The 6,610-nt window shown below is 44.9% G+C and overlaps 1 pseudogene across 1 annotated transcript; it reads right to left on the bottom strand.

Moving 5' to 3' along the window:
* Window positions 1-228: 228 nt before the first annotated feature.
* Window positions 229-5,721, bottom strand: LOC307115098 (small ribosomal subunit protein eS7-like; annotated as a pseudogene). Its single transcript has 2 exons — window positions 5,690-5,721; window positions 229-819 (listed from the first exon to the last, which is right to left on the bottom strand). The product of its transcript is annotated as a small ribosomal subunit protein eS7-like (transcript).
* Between the last annotated feature and the right edge of the window lie 889 nt (window positions 5,722-6,610).

The raw sequence follows: 6,610 nt of genomic DNA, 5'->3' as shown, positions 1-6,610 counted from the left end.
TGATTCCCTTTTTATTCAGTGTATTACGAGGAATGATCATCAGAATTAGTGATCCATTTTAGGGGAAGGTGGGCAGAAACTCGGGCCCTTTACACAATTTCCCTGGCTTTAAAATAACAATTACTCTAAACTCCATTCTTCCTCTAACTCCCTCTCCTCCTCCCTTTTTCCCTCCCTTCCTATCTTATTTATTTTATTGAGAATGATATTTTATGTAGTCAGTTCTCCTTACAACCAAAACTCTGGAAATTCAAAATTAGCATCCTTGCCCGTGAGCTTCTTATAGAACCCAGAAAAAGTGTTAACCTTGTGCTCCATGTTGTTCTGCTGCGCTTTGTCCAAATGCACCGTTATGAGCTGGCTGCGTCCAGCTTCACATGGATTCCCTTGCCCACAGTTTCACCCGGGAAAATCAAGTCCTCCGGGATGGCATGCAGCTCCTTGGATGCTTTTGCTTATTCTTTGTCCGGCTCTTTGCCAGCTGGCATCGGCAGAATTTTCCTCTGAGCGATAAAGACCAGGTGCTTCCCACTGAGTGTGTTCTCCAGCTCACGCACCAGCCGGACTTGAATTTCCTGGAAAGACTTGAGTTGAGGAGCCGGAACACAGATCATAATAGCTTTTCGACCACCCCCAATTTCCATTTCCTTGGCCGCTGTGATGTTCAGCCCCCGTAGCTGGGCCTTGAGTTCCGAGTTCATCTCCAGCTCCAGCAAAGCCTGGGAGATGCCAGACTCGAAGTCGTCTGGCTTCTTGCCATTGGGCTTCACAGTCTGGGCGTTGGAATTGAACTTGGCCTTCTCCTGGATGAGCGCCGGCCTGAGAAGAGGCCTAGGTCTCTGGAGAGCTCCTCAAAAATGGTGGCGGACAGGTCCTCCCTTTCTATCTTGAATTCGACTACAGCTTTATAATTTGCTGGATGTTTAGTGTGAATTCAGAAGTGAACTTACAAAAGTTTCTATAAAAATTTTAAAAATCTATTGGCAGCACAAGACTACAAACACTTCCATGCAAGCCATTCTGGGCCGCTGCTCATCTGCTGGAGGCAAGGCTGCTAAAGGCCCCCAGTTTCAGGAGAGAACAGGTGCTGGCCCTTCAATTGCAAACTGTCTGACTTCGGGCAAATGTAATCCCATGAATCTCAGTTTTCTCAGATGCAAAAAGGAGCTAATTATGCCTCTTGTGCTGAAAAGGAAAGAGATATTGCTCTAGCATGTAACTAGCATATAATCAGAGCTTAATAAATGACAGGCATCATCATGAGACAAACGCATGAACAAAGACGTTAGGGCTGGGGACAGGAAAGGAAAAGGAAATCTTTGGGGGAGAGTGGGGCTTAAAAAATGTGGTCTTCTTGGAAGTGGGATTGAAATGATATCTTCGAGTCTATCATTGGGAAAGAACTGGGTGTGTGGGTGGGAGGAGTGGGGGGACAGACCACAGCCAGATCAGAGGGTGGTGATTATTTTGATGGCCTCTGCTGAGAAGGGTCAAGGGTCAGCAGTTCAGGGGTGCTGGGGAAATTCCCCCAGTGTACATGGGATTCCCTCCCCCTCTCCGTCCCAAGCAATACCCAGCTGAATTGGGTTAGAAGCGGGAGTCGACATTAACAACAGCTCTTCATCTCAACACAGCTTTATCCCCAATTCAGTTTCTTCTCCTCCTCCTCTTCCTCTTCCTTCTTTGTATAACCCTCTGTGTTAGGGAACTGTTTTAAAAATGCTTCTCTCTGTCAAAAATAGAGTCAACAAGCGCTTCTTGGAGCATGTTAAGCAGACAGTCTTCCAAGGCCAGGATACAAGTGCTGTTGTTGTTTTATGACCTCATCCCATCCTGCCTGCAGTCGGAGATTGGTAGCTGAAAATGCAGAGGGCTCTGTATGGCGATTTAGCCAGAGTCTAGATGTCTTGAGCTGGAGGCAAGAACAAGAAAGACCTAAGAAGGTGAAGGATGTGGGAGAAGGAACTTTGTTTAGTCTGTGGAAGCTGCACTAAAATGACAACTCTCGCACAAACCTTGTCAACACACACACGTTCTGATCCTCATGGTAGAGGTCATAAGTGTGGGTGGAGTGAATTTCTTGACAAATTTCTTGGTCTTTAACCCTACCTTACACACACCTCTTTGCTTCCCTTTTATAAAAATCAGAACCATTCCAGAGGGGATGCCCTTGAAATCTGCATGTCCTCATTTCTTTACGGACAAATTTGAAAAGACTGAAATACTGAAATACCCATGAGATGGAAGGGGGGGGGGGGGGGGAGAGAGAGAGAGAGAGAGAGAGAGAGAGAGAGAGAGGAGAGAACTTGAAAATTAAACACTGAGAAAATGGTAAACATTCACTAGAAAGTTTGGTTTTCTTAAGACTCTCCCTTTCCTAGATCAACTTTTTAACAAGAGAGGTTAAAACATAGTACTTTAAAAAGAGAATCTACAAACTAAGTTGGTAGGATAATCCCAGCACGTCTATGCATTCACCTCCCCGACCCCCATACCAATACACCTGAGAAAAATGTTTTGAATAAATGTACGTAGGTATGGCATCTCTGGACAACTTTATGTTAGGGTGAAAGGTCACCTAAGGTTAGTATCACAAACTGGACAATGATTAGTACACCTCAAATTGATTTATACTATCAAATGGAGAGTAATTTTAGTAATTAATACAACTGCTTAATTCCCACATATTTGAAGACTTGTCATGTATTTCTCATTAATTTGTAGTGAAAATGGTAATAAAAAAAGAAGACCTTAGTCTGAACACAGACGTGATTTTAGTTGATATTAAAAAATAACCTCATTAAGACCCACATTTGTTAATGACCTTAACCGTCACAGACATTGGCCAAAGTTTGATCTTGAGTTAGTGTGTATGTATTGATTTATGAACCTGTGTTGCATTGTTTTCCAAGCAGAGTAATTGTATTCAGCTGCAGAATTCAATCTTTGAATTCCAAAACTTCATACCCAGAGTCAGTAAATGTCAGCGGTGAAGGTAATGGGCCATAGAAATAAAATTCCCATCATGGAGGGATGGGTGGCATGATCTCGCAGTAGCCAGGCCTGTGACTCTGATTTACATCAGATGCTCAGATTCTCTGTGTGGCGAGACTTTGCCAACATAGCCATGTCTAGGGAGACTGGACTTATTCCTTTCCAGCACTAAAAAATCTTATGTATTAACTAGGGGTCTGGTGCACAAAATATGTGCACTGGGGAGGGGTCCCTCAGCCCAGCCTGCCCCCTTTCACATACTGGGAGCCCTTAGGGGATGTCCTACTGCTGGCTTAGGCCCGCTCCCCATTGGGAGCGGACCTAAGCCCCAGTCTGGCCTCCCTTTGCCGGAGGCTACCGGGCTGATCAGGGGAAGGCGCCAGCCCCATCACCCTGCTGCTGCAGCCACTGCCAGTCACCGCATTCACCAAGGTATTTTCATCAACATGAACTCCAGTCCCTTCACCATGAAAAAATGACAACTTTCTTTAAGCATTTTCAAGATGTGTCTTTCATAGGATATGACATTTCTTTCTTTATTTTTCTTTTTATCCTTACCTGAGGATATGTTTCCATTGATTTTTTTCCCCTTCCCTCTGATCGCAGGCTCTGCCCCTTCCCAAGCCTAAAGCTTCTGTCCCAGGCTTTAGGCTTAGGAAGGGGTCCCCCCACCCACACCTCCAATCGCAGGCTCGGCCCCTTTCCAAGCCTAAAGCCTCCACCCCAGGCTTTAGGCTTGGGAAGGAGGCGCAGCCCCCGCCCCTCCTATGGCTGGCTGGGAGTGACCTGGGTGCCAAGGAGGTTCCTGGGACCCAGGTATGTATGCAAATTAACCACCATCTTTGTTGGGTTAATTTGCATATTCTGTGGGCATAGTTGAGGTATGGTCAATTTACATGTTTCTCTATTATTAGGTAAGATCTCCTGTGAATGTTTTAACAAATTACCACAGACATGGTGACTTAAAATGATGCAAATTTATTCTCTTACAGATGTAGCAGCCAGAAGTCCAAAATGGGTTTCAGCAGGTTGTGATCAAGTGTGGGCGGGACCTCTCCAGGAATTCTCTGGGGAAGAATTTGTTTCTTTGCCTTTTCCAGTTTCCGGTAGCCACCTCTATCCCCTCTGCCTATGGCCTTGTGGCTCCTGTCTCCATCTTGAAAGCATATTGCTCCAGTCCGGGTGTCTGTCATTACCTTGCTTTCTCCTTCTCTGCCTTCCTCTGACAAGGACAGTGTGATTACCCTTAGAGCCCTCTCAGCTAATCCCGGTAATATCCCATCTCAAGAGCTTTAACTTCCATCTGCAAAGTCACATTTTTCATAGAAGATGACATTCACAGGTCCCGGGGTTATTATGTTGTTTACCACATCTTAGAACACAAATTATTAAGTTTGACCAGGATTACCACTATGTTCTTTTTTTTAATTAAAAAGGGAATTATAGAGAACTTTGTATTTTATTTAATCAAGTCTTTTAATCTAAGAAAATAATACGCTTATGATAAAAAAATTTAACCAATACAAAAGGTGTGCCAGGGAAAGTGTGGGCCTTTCACTCAGACTAGGTTGGCCTTGGTGGCCAGTTGGCCATCTTACACCAGCCCCAGACCCTTCCCCAGAGCTAACCATAGTTACCTGTTTTTCGGGTGCCCTTCCAGAAACTTTCACATATATAGTGTATATTTTTAACATGAATGGAAAACCCTATACGTGTTGTTCTGTTCTTGAACTTTCCAGTTATTTTATCTTGGAACTCTTTCCTTGTCAACACATCCAATTTTATCTTATTTCTTTTAACTGTTGTGTAGTATTCCATTGAACGGATGAACCATAATTTGTGTAAACATTAAAAAAAATATATAAGCATTTAGATTAGTTCCAGAATTTTCTTTGCAATGTAATCTACATCTTTATATGTATATTTCTTTATATATATATATCAGTAGTTAGTTGCTGAGTAACATTCCATTATAGCAATATACAATTTGCTTATTTTTTCCCCCTCTTGGTAGACATTTGATTGTTACCAGGTTTTTACTATTACGAATAAAGCTGCTATAAAAATTTTAATATATGTCTTTGTGTGAATATATTTTCATTTCTTTTTGGTAAATACTGGGAGTAATTGGAATTGTTGGGTCATGGGGTTTGTATATGGTCAACCTTAGTAAATGGTATCCAATAGTTTTCAGAAGGGGTTGTATAAATTTACCCACCTCCCAGCACTGTGTGAGAGTCTAGCTGTTGCATATTCTTGCCAACACTTGGCACTTTTACATGTTAGCCATTCTGATGGATGTATGATCGTATTTATTTCATTGTACTTTCAGTTAGCATTTCCCTGATATTTAATGTATTTGAGTGACTCTTCACATGTTTACTGACCATTTGGTTATCTTCTCAATAAATGAGTTACCTGTTCACATGTTTTCCTTATTGTGCTGTTGGTTTGCCTGTCTTGTTCTTACTGATTTGAAGACGTTCTTTACATATTCTGGATCCACCTTCTTTATTAGCTACCAGGGGCATAGTGCATGAATTCGTGCACCCTGAAAGGAACTGTGGGCCAGGAGGCTGCGGTAGGCACAGGGGCGGGTCTTGGTCCATCCTCTGCGCCACTGCCTGGCCCCTCCCACTGAAGCCCCTGGTCCCCTGTCTGCCAGCAGCCCCACTCCCGCCACCACTGCTCCCACATGCTGATGGCGCCAGCCACACTCACACCCATGCTCGCACTCGCTGATGGCACCAAGCAATCAGGACTGGTGCTGGCTGCAGGTGCGAGCGGGGCCAGCGCTGGCAGTGGGTGCAAGCAGCAGCTCTGGCAGCGGGTGCGAGCGGGCCTGTCGCTGGCAGGGGGTGCAAGAGGCAGTTGCCGGCCCTGATCTCCCTTCAGGAGCAGGGGGAGGTGGAGAAGCCCTAGGGGTGAATGGGGTTGGCAGCCGCTGCTTGCACCCGCTGATGGTGCCGAGCGATTGGGGCCGGCGCCGGGCACGGGAAGTGGGTGCGAGCGGTGGCTCTGGTGCCAGCAGCAGATGCAAGTGTGGCCAGCTCCAGCAGCAGGTGCAAGCGCCAGGTGGGACTGTGGCATCCGGGAGCAAAGAATTTTCAGTAACCACCAGAGGCTCGTCCTGATGACAGTGTCCGGTGCCCCGCCTTGGTTTGGCATCTCCACCCACCTGCTCAACCATTCTGCCACGGCCAACGCCCGCCATGTTCCACGCACACCCCCTGGTGGTCAGCGCACATCATAGCGACCAGTTGTTCGGTTGTTCTGCTGTTCTATTTGCATATTAGCCTTTTATTATATAGGATATGCATTGAAAATTAACTCCCTCTCTGTGAGTCCATATTCACTCTCTTAATGGTGCCTTTTAATTAACAAAAGTTCTTAATTTTCATCAACTCCAGCTTATCATACTTTTTCTTCATTGTCAGTGTGCTGCTGTATTATTTTATGAAATCTTTGCCTGTTCCAAGGTCAGACAGATATCCTGTTATGCGATCTTCTAGGTATGTAAGTGGAATCGGCTCTTGTGTATGATGTGAGAGGGTAAGATTCATTTTTGAGAATATAACTATTCAACTGACCCTGTACCACTTAACTAAAAGGACCA

Source organism: Cnephaeus nilssonii (genome assembly GCF_951640355.1).
Source record: "Cnephaeus nilssonii genome assembly, chromosome: 2".
In the NCBI taxonomy this organism is placed as follows: Eukaryota; Metazoa; Chordata; class Mammalia; order Chiroptera; family Vespertilionidae; genus Cnephaeus; species Cnephaeus nilssonii.
This window is presented reverse-complemented; position numbering and strand designations above follow the sequence as displayed.